The 9977-nt window shown below is 37.6% G+C and overlaps 1 long non-coding RNA gene across 1 annotated transcript; it reads right to left on the bottom strand.

The window, feature by feature from the left end:
- Positions 1-208: 208 nt before the first annotated feature.
- LOC119624865 (uncharacterized) lies at positions 209-9933 on the bottom strand. Its single transcript, XR_012093753.1, has 4 exons — positions 7692-9933; positions 5106-5370; positions 4276-4345; positions 209-3297 (listed from the first exon to the last, which is right to left on the bottom strand). It is a non-coding gene; the product is annotated as an uncharacterized lncRNA (long non-coding RNA).
- Between the last annotated feature and the right edge of the window lie 44 nt (positions 9934-9977).

Raw genomic sequence — 9977 nt, 5'->3', positions numbered from 1 at the left:
GTTTAATGAAGCACTTTGACTATCCCTTGGGAGAGGGGATGTGCTTTACTGGGGAGAAACCCATTCGTCTGGGTTGCTTGGATTCCTCATAACTAGCAGGAGAAAAAACTAAGTCTGCTAGTCTGCAGAGACCACAGCCACCCCTCCCACTAGGAGCTCAGGCCCAGGGAGGTCGTGAGCCCCTGGCTGGAGTTGTTTGAGTTTCTCTTGGGAGGCCCCCTCTGGTGAGGAGAAATGGGTCGTCAGGCCTGAAGAGGCACTCTGTCTGCAGTATGTCACAGCCAATGTGTTGGGCTGTAGGGGATACCTCTTGGGACCAAGTCATCCAGCCTTCCCAGCTCCAGCAGGGGAAAAGTGCAGACTGGAGCTATAGAGATAACTGCTGCCTTTCCCCACCCTGGGAGCTTAGTGTATTAGTAGGCTATCAGTCCCAGTGTTGGCTGTCACCCCTCCCGCAAGGAGCTCAAACAGCTTAGGCAGCAGGCAGCTGCAGCTGTGGTGCTGGTCATCCCTCACCATGGGAGCTTGGAAGGCTTAAGCAGATTCTATATCCGTGGCTATTGGGAATCTGCAGGGCTTCGTGGTTGGGACCCTAGGCCCGGGTGGTATGGGCTCACGAGTGGGATCTTCCGATCCATGGGTTGCACAGTTCCATGGAAAAAGCACATTTTCCCAGGCTGAGTAGCATGCTCACTCACCGCCTCCCTTGGTTTGGGCATGGGGGTTCCCCTGCCTCATGTGGCTCTCAGGTGGGCCGCTGCACCACACTGCTCTTCCTTCCTCTCTGTGGGTCACACCAGCCACCTAGTCAGTTCTGATGGCAGAACATGGATACCTCAATTGCTAATGCAGAATTCGTGTGCTCTTATGGTTCTTTTTGATGGGAGCTTCTGATCGCTGCTGCTTCTAGTTGGCCATCTTGGCCAGCCCCCTTGAAAATGCAACTTTTGAGGTTAGGTTTAAGAGGCTTTGCATTTTCTGATTTTGTTCTCTTGGAACACTTCCCTGAATCCGTCATGAAAATAATCTTAATTCACCTACTGAAAGATGAGAGGCCATGTGGAGAAAAACCATGCTATCCCAGCCGAAGAACAGAATCAGTGGCCAGAAAGGTCATCTTGTACCTGCCAGTCTAGTCAAAGCTCTAGCTATAATGAATCACATGAGTGAATCCAGGAAAAATCTGTACAAGACTCTCCTAATTGACCCATAAAATGATTAGAATTTTTTTAAAATAATGATTGTTTTAATTCACTAAGCTTTGAAATGATTCGTTACGTAGCAATGGATAACTACAAAACCCTTTATTAAGACTTTAGACATTGAAGATTTTGCCTGGTAGACCCTCTCAGACAAAAAGGACTTCTAATGATCTTTGCATTTTCACAGACAACAGAAGTAGATGGAGGCTTTACTTAAAAAATAATTATGGATATGTTTCATGAGGCATAGAGAAAGTCGCCTATCAGATTCATGGAAAATTCACAGAGCTTTTAAGAGAATGTTCATCAGTAAAAATACTGGCAGTTTGAATTAAAAATAGCTTGAAAACGGTTCAAATTTACTGTATTCAGAAAGCAGGCAATCAAAAAGCTTAACACCTGCAAACATGGGTCATTTGTTTTCTTTTTTTTTTTTTAACAAGTATATTGAGATACAATTCACATACCATACAATTCATGCATTTAAAGTATATAATACTGTGGCTTTTAGTATATTCATATATTTTGAATCTATCATCACAGTTTTAGAAAATTTTTTTACCTCAAAAAAATTACCGTTTAGCTATCATTTCCCACACTACCCACTAATCCTTCCCATCTCTACGCAATTATTAACCTACTTTCTATACCTATAGATGATGAAATCTATAGGTTGCTTATTCTGGACATTTTATATAAATAGGTCATAAAATACATGGCCTTTTGTGATTGACATCTTCACTTAACATAATGTAATCAAGGTTCATTCATGTTATAGCATGTACAACTACTTGATTTCTTTTATGGGCAAATAATATTCTACTATATAAATATATCACATTTTGTTTATTCACTCATCAGTTGATATGCATGTGGGTTGATTTCAACTTTTAGCTTTTATGAGTATTGAATATTAGAGCTGTAAACATTTGTTTACATTTTGTGTTTTTATTTCTCTTGACTATATACATAGGTGGGAAATTTCTGAGTCTTATGGTAAATCTATGTCTTATCATTTGAGGAAACTGCCAGATTGTTTTCCAAAGTTCTTGCACTATTTTACATTTCCAGCAACAGTCTATGAGGATTCAAATTTCTCCACCTTCTTGTCAACTCATATTATTATCTGATGTTTTGATTCTAACTGTCCTTGTGGGTATTGTGGGTATACTACTTTATCTCATTGTGGTTTGGATTTGTATTTACTTGATGAGTAGTGATGCCATGCATCTTTTTATATATGTGTTGGCCATTTATTTATCTCTCTTGAAAGAATGTGTCTTTAAATTATTTATCACTGATAAAATTAGGTTATTTGTCTTTTTTTATTATTGATTTGAGGAGTTCCTTATATATTTTACATACAAATTCCTTATCAGATATATGTCTTGCAAGTATCTCTATAGTCTGTTGGTTGTCTTTTGACTTTCTTGATAATATTCTTTGAAGCACAAAAGTTTTTAATTTTGATAAAGCTCGATTGCTAGATTTTTATTTTGCTGCTTGTGCTTTTGGTGTCATATCTAAAAATCTATTATTGCATCTAAGGTCATGAAAATTTACTCCTATATTTTCTTCTAAGTTTTTATAGTTTGAGTTTTTATATTTAGATCTTCAGTCCATTTTGAATTTTTCAAAAAGATACTGTAAAGTAAGAATTCAACTTAATTATTTTGCTTTTGGCTCTTCAGTTTCCCCAGAACCATTTGTTTAAAAGACTACTTTCCTCCTTGAATGATCTTGGCACCTTCATCAAAAATCAGTTGTCCACAAACACCTGTACACATGAATCTTACTGGAGTCATGAGAAAAAGTAGACAGGAAGACTTATCTAAGTCGTATGAAGCAGGATGTTTTCACTGAAGTAAGTCTTTCTCAGGAACACAAACGATGGAGGGATTTCTTAATCATCGGTGTCACTGTTTTCCAGGAACACAGAGCTCAGGTAAAGTTCCACAGTGTCAGGCTCTCCTTTTGTCCAAGATGAACAAATATAATAGATTGCTGAGCAAATAAAAGACAAATATAAACCTCCTGAGTGGGATGAAGCAGGATCTAATAAACAGTCTCTCCAGGGCTTTTGTTGGTGTTCCTCCTGCAAAATAAATTGAACCATCTGATGAGAAGTGTTAGAAAAGGTCAATTATTTTAGAATCCTGAAGTGCAGGTGTCTTAAACAAGCATTCCTGAAATGAAAAAGAGAAATGTTAATGTAAAAGATTGAATTAAAGCAAATAGCCAGGAGTCACACCCTGAGGGCGACAAGTCGAGTGGATTGAGTGGGTTGCAAGAGGTTGGTGAAAAAAAATCTTTTGATACAAGCAGCACTGGTGTGAAATTACCAGCTAACCAGAGAGGTTACATATTTGGATTTCTATTTGTCTCTTTCAGATAGCAAGTATTTAGCCCATTGCCCTCAGAAAGTTGTTGAATTTAAAATTAGAATTACATAGTATCTGATCAATAGATTATAACAATTGAGTTTTTTTTCTAGGAAAGGTGGATATTAGTAAAGTCACAGACTGATTTGTTTAAGATAGTTTTTCCATGAAGGTGCAAGTAGAAAAACTGTCAATTATAATTTCTTATGGTCTTATTTGATAAGGCAGGAATTTCCCAGAGGCTTTTATAATAGGATCAGGAGATGAATAAAATATCTAGCCATCAGTATGACTAAGAGCAGTGACTACTGTTTGGGATAAACTAGGAACAACATTAGGATCAGTATGTTGTGACCTAACAATTATAATAAAGAGGAAAGGCCTATTATGAGTAGATGACAAGCAATGGTCTATAGAAAATAAGAACAAAAATGATTATGAGCAAGTAGATAAACAAAACAGAAATTAGAAAGAAGTCTTGGTTCCAGCATCTTGAGCAGAATCTGTCCACTGTCTGAAGTCATCTGCTTGTTCCAAAGGTCTTGGGTCAGTCATTGCTTTCAAAGATCAGCTGTATCTACAGGATCACCGAGCATCCTCATATTGAAGTCCCTGTTAGAGTAGTCTTCCAATTGTACAAAAATCTGAATCACCAAGGATTGACTCACTACTGTTTTTGTTGTTGACAATACCTGACAAGGTCTCTTCCAATGAGAACAAGAGAAGTTTTCCTCTGATGCCTCTTCCAATAGATGAAGTACACTGTTTGAAGATCAGAAAAAAATGTACTTTAGGAAAACGTTCTGCAAGGGTATCCTTAATCCTTTAGATAGGACAGAGTATAGTACGTGAGCCACTTACAATATTTTGCCATGCCACCATGCAGTAGGAAGTCTAGCAACAGACGTAAAATCCCTAAATGCATAGGCCTTCCGGTTACCAATTCATAGGGAGATAACCAATGTGCTCCTGAGTGAGTGGTCTGTATGGCCGTGAGAGCTAGGGGGAGTATCTTTGGCCTAGGGAGCTTAAAGGTTTTAAAAAGTTTTGCTAATTTTAATTTTAAAATGTAGTTGGTCTACTCAACCTTTCTAGAAGATTGTGGGTGGTAAAGACAGTATTGTTTTTTGAGTAAGAATTATTGTTTTACAGAGTTCTTTTATAATGGTTTTTGTTAAGGGGGTGCTCAATCAGTGGATAAAAAATTTGGGCTGTCCCAGTTTGAAAACACAAAATCCAGCAGCTTTTTTGGTGTCTATAAGGATTATAGCTTTTTAGCAAGGACATGCTATAGCCTCTCCTGAAAATAGATATACAAAAACTAAAACAATTTAAATCTCACAGAGGTTGTAAGCTGGATAAAATTTGTTTGAAGATATTCAAAGTGAGACACTGGGTCCTGGCCATGTTTAATCTTTATAATTTTTTCCAGGATTATGTTGCTGACAGGTGACACATAACCTGAAAATAGCCTCAGCTTCTTTTTAAAGTTTTCTCACTAATGGTGATTAAAAATACTAACCGATTTTTATATTCCATGATGAGTAGTTTCATGAAGAAATTTAGTTAATATCCACTTGAAATGATCTGGTGCCATAAGCAACCACCTTGAGCATTTCAGAGATTATATCAATGAAGAGTACAACTATAATTTTTCCACTCTTCGTTTTCACAGTTTCACCAGAGATTTATCCTTTGAGGGTTTAGCTTGTTGAGCATAATGATCTGCTTGAGTATTTCCTTTAAGTGGTCTCTCTTTCCATAAGTTCCAACATTTATAGTCATCTCTGTAGGTAGTAGGAGTGCATGTAAAAGTTAGTTTACTTATTGTCCATTTTTAGAAAGGTCCAAGCAGAGATAAGAAACCCCCTTGTCATGAAAGCATACCAAAGTCATGTACTACTCCAAAAGCATTATCTGCTATCTATCCACCTATCCATCTATCTATTTATTTTATCCCTGGAATTTAGCTAGTTGACAAACACTAGTAAGTGTAAGAAGTTCTGCAATATGGGATGATTTTAATTCTAGTAGAGGACTATATTTTAAAACCTATCTTCTTAAATTATTGATGGCACATCCTGTTTACTAACTTCTAGTTTCAGTTTTGAGATATGATTCACCAATTAGATCAGGTTTCTCAGGAGGATCTTTAATGTATCGGAGTGAGGCAAATAAAGTTCCCTAACCGAAATTAGACAATCATGATGTTGCACTTATTTCAGGTGGGGCAGGAGAGCAGTAGGACTCAGTGTGTCGGAGTGATAAATAGTAATGTGAGAGAAAGATAGAGTATTAGATGCTAGTAAATTGGCTAAAAAGTGTTATATATACTCAGTCAGTAGTAATTTCTGTGCTGCATGAGGAACCATGAGGTCAAGCAGAGAGCCTAGAACTAGTTTAGCACAAGCATTGAAAAGTTTTGTAGCTGTTACCTGTTGTCTTAAGTCAAGAAGGATAAGCCACCACAGCTGAGTCAAAATTGAGGCTATGGTGATAAATAGGATTTTCATGAATCCCATGAAACTAAGCTAAAACCCTAAGGGCATGTCCATAACACTCATGCACAAATTAATGGAATGACTTTTTATATAATAGTTAGGGATGACTAAGGAAGGAGGCTGTTGAAGGGCTGTCTTCAGATTACAGAACACCTGCTCATGTTTGAGCTCCCACATCATAGACCGGGATTTAGCCAATTTGTAAAGAGCTATTGCAATCATAGAAAAAATTTGGTCCCCATTGTCTGCAATATCTAGCCATATCTAGAGGAGCTCTCTGTTGCCACCTTGAAAAGGGTCTAGAAAGAGTTTTGATAGTCTAAAAGGAGATAATGCTTTTTCCTCCTTAAACGGGTCATACCACAAATAATGGGCTGTGCTCTGGAAAATTTATAATATATCTTCGAAATATTATGTTCTTTTTCTGCTAGGGCTGAGAGCAATTAAGTGGAATCCTTTTTATAGGTCTCCTTGTTTAGTGAACAAAGTAAGAGATCATCTACATATTGTATCAGAAGAGAATCACAAAAGAAATTTATGAATCATGTAAATTTGGATTGAGGATCTGGGGAAAATAGGAGGGGGCTTCAGTGAACCACTGAGGTATGAATGTCTAGGTATATTGTTGTTCTACCCAGAGGAAGGCAAAAGGGTATATCCTGATCTACAGTCTACAGGCACACTCAAGAAAGGCCAAACAAAGATCCACAACAGTGAAGCAAATGTTGTTAGGCAGAATGGATGACAAGATGGTAGTTGAGTTAGGAACTAAAACTCACTGGTCTCTGAAACTGGCACTAACAATAGTCTTAAAAGACCCATGCCAGTGTTCTACCCTGTGATTCTCCTTATGACAAACTACACTTTTAGGGAGCATAACACAAAAGAGTAACAAAAATGAGGGCAAAAAAGGGATGAAAAGAAGGGCTTGGTTTTGCCAAAAATGCAAACAAATGGTAAGGAATAACAAAACCAGAGTATCAAACACAGAATAAATAGTCAAAGAACTCATCACAAACAGAGTGGAGTTCAGACCTAGTGCTGACTTGACAACATCACTGTGGACTTGATAAGTGGCAAACAATAAGGCATAAGGGGTTCTGCCCCAGTTGAAGGCTAGGGTCTGTGGTGATAGGCACAGCAGATCTTATCTTGATAGAATTTCCAAGAAAACTGTGAAATAAATAAAATCACTCAAATGAAAACAAATGTTATTTAATCTGAGTTTGCTAAACAAAAGAGTCACCAATCATTTATGTTTGGCAGAGACTAAAATGCAGGTAAAGTGATAGGAAAGCTGTACAGTGGAAAAAGGGAAGGAATTAGGTATGCCTAATTGTAGGCTTTTGGCATGGGGAAATTAGAAACAGGCTAACTAGAAGTGGATCATCCTATGTGATTTGTTAGGAGTGTATATTTGGCTTCCTATGATTGGTTCTAAGTTAGAAATACAAGCAAAAGGGAATCTGGCAATTATTGCCCAGGTCCTTACTGATGTTAAAGAGGTTGTGGCTGGGCTTCATAGACTGGTTGTTACAGAAGTTATAGTCAAAGTTGTATTTTTACGTATGGCTTGGCAATTGTATATTCACTTTCCCACCACTTACTGAGTTTTTGAAGACAAGATGTTGATCATATTGGTAATGATGTCCACAGTGTTGATTACTTCTCCAATAAGGGCGTGCATGACCTGAGCATTTTGCCAAACTTTCTAAGCAGTCCAAAGAGTGGCTTATCCAAAGAGATAGTTGGACCATGAATGTTTAGCTGGAATGATAATAAGTTCTTCTAGGCTTATAACAAATCCTCAGACTTGAAATTGCAGTGATTCTTCAAATCCTAGGGGATAAAGACCAGCAACAGGGCAACCTAGAGTCCTAATAAGTATCTAGGCAGTCAGATTTTAGTTCTTAGTGACTACAAGTCTAGAGGAAGAAATAAAAATAGAATCGTTTTTAAGGCTCTTAGTTTGTAGCCAGATGCTGAAGGAAACTGGAATAATTGAAAATCTAGTAAAGGTTGACAATCTGTGCCAGGTTAACAATCTGTGCAAGGTAAATACCAAACTGAAGTTTCCACAATGATAGAGAAAGCTTGGCTACAAAGTTTGCATATTGATCAGTTACTAGCAGTTTACAAAGAGGCACTAAATAGTTCAAACACAAATAAACAGATTCAGAATCTGATAATCCAGAAAGATGTGCTGTGATTTCCCATGGAAACACAAATTTTCTTTCTACAGTTACTCCACCCCTTTTGATCAAGGACAATCTCAAAGAAAGATTATTCTTGATCACAAATTAAAGTTGGTCTCATGAGATTCGGCCTGGTTATTTGCATAGGTGCAGCAAGAGTGCAATTTACATATAGATCTTATTATAGTTGCTTTGCTGGAAGTTTTTTCATAAAGAATGTCAAATTGGACTTTTCAAAGCCTCTTGAGGATAAGAAGCCAAGCCAACAACTCACATCACATTACACATGCAGTACCTATCGATTTGGCAGGCATTCCTTTCTTCATGAGATCCTACTAATATCCTAAGATTCCAGAGCCTGCTGGGAAGTGATATTCCTTGCTCACCTACAAAGCTGCGAACCCTGCAAAACCAGGTTTCAAGCCAGTTTTCACAAGAGGAGCTTTGTAAGCATCGGCCCCATAAGGTCAACCTTAGTTCCTAAAAGTGTCTGGTCATATCTGATCAAATAAACGTCATTCTCAAATATGACATCCAGGCAAAGCCTTGGTTGTATTACCAATGTTTTTGTGCCCTGTTAACAAAGAGGACAGACTCTTACTGAATCTATGCAAATAACCATATTGCCATGAAGATTCAATGAGAGTTTCCAAATTTTGATTGGATGAGTCAGGGAAGAAAAGAAAGAAGTTTCATTTCTGTTTACAAGAAATTAGCATAGTTTATAAAATTGTTTGAGTGATAGCTTAAGAGAAAAAGAAAAGAAATTGTTATTTCCAGAAAATAGAACAATAAAACATCAACAATATTTCAAATAAAAATCATAACCATCTGCTCGTTCAGTTCTATAAAATTAACTTTTCTTCCACCTGATCTTGTGTTACTTGTTTCACGAATGCATCCGCTTCTCAATTAGAAGTCTGCAACTCCTGACTCAGTCCAATGGTATGGTTTCATAGTCATTTGAACAATGCCATCAGAAATCTGTTCCCCAGAGTGTATGGCATGATCCTTTTCCACCAGACTCTAAGATTGTTCTTTTTTGCTGAAGATAGAAAACCTTAGCCTATAATTGATTGCAAAGATTTTATGGAAACATCAGTGTAAAACAGAACAAACAAAACTATCAGTAGATGACAAAAGTCTAAAAATGGCTATCATGTACATATTATTGATAATTTTCTTTATTTTCTTTCTTTCTTTCTTTCTTTCTTTATTTTGAGACAGAATCTTGCTCTATCGCCCAGGCTGGAGTGCAGTGGCGCGATCTCAGCTCACTGCAAGCTCCGCCTCCTGGGTTCACGCCATTCTCCTGCCTCAGCCTCCCGAGTAGCTGGGACTACAGGCGCCTGCCACCAGGCCCGGCTAAGTTTTTGTATTTTTAATAGAGACGAGGTTTCATGGTGTTAGCCAGGATGGTCTCAATCTCCTGACCTCGTGATCCGCCCACCTCAGCCTCCCAAAGTGCTGGGATTACAGGCGTGAGCCACCGCGCCCGGCCTATTGATAATTTTCAAAAGTGAATAATCTGAATAGAGTTCATTATAAGAATAACACAATTGACAAACACATCTGGTTGTTTCTGTTGTACAAAATAAAATAAATTCAATCCAAAAAACATTTTAGACAAAATATCTATAAATACAACGTATTAGCAATATTTTCAAAGAGGTTATATCTAATTTATAAAAATGCTTA

Source organism: Chlorocebus sabaeus, chromosome 8 (assembly GCF_047675955.1).
Source record: "Chlorocebus sabaeus isolate Y175 chromosome 8, mChlSab1.0.hap1, whole genome shotgun sequence".
NCBI classification, from domain to species: domain Eukaryota; kingdom Metazoa; phylum Chordata; class Mammalia; order Primates; family Cercopithecidae; genus Chlorocebus; species Chlorocebus sabaeus.
This window is presented reverse-complemented; position numbering and strand designations above follow the sequence as displayed.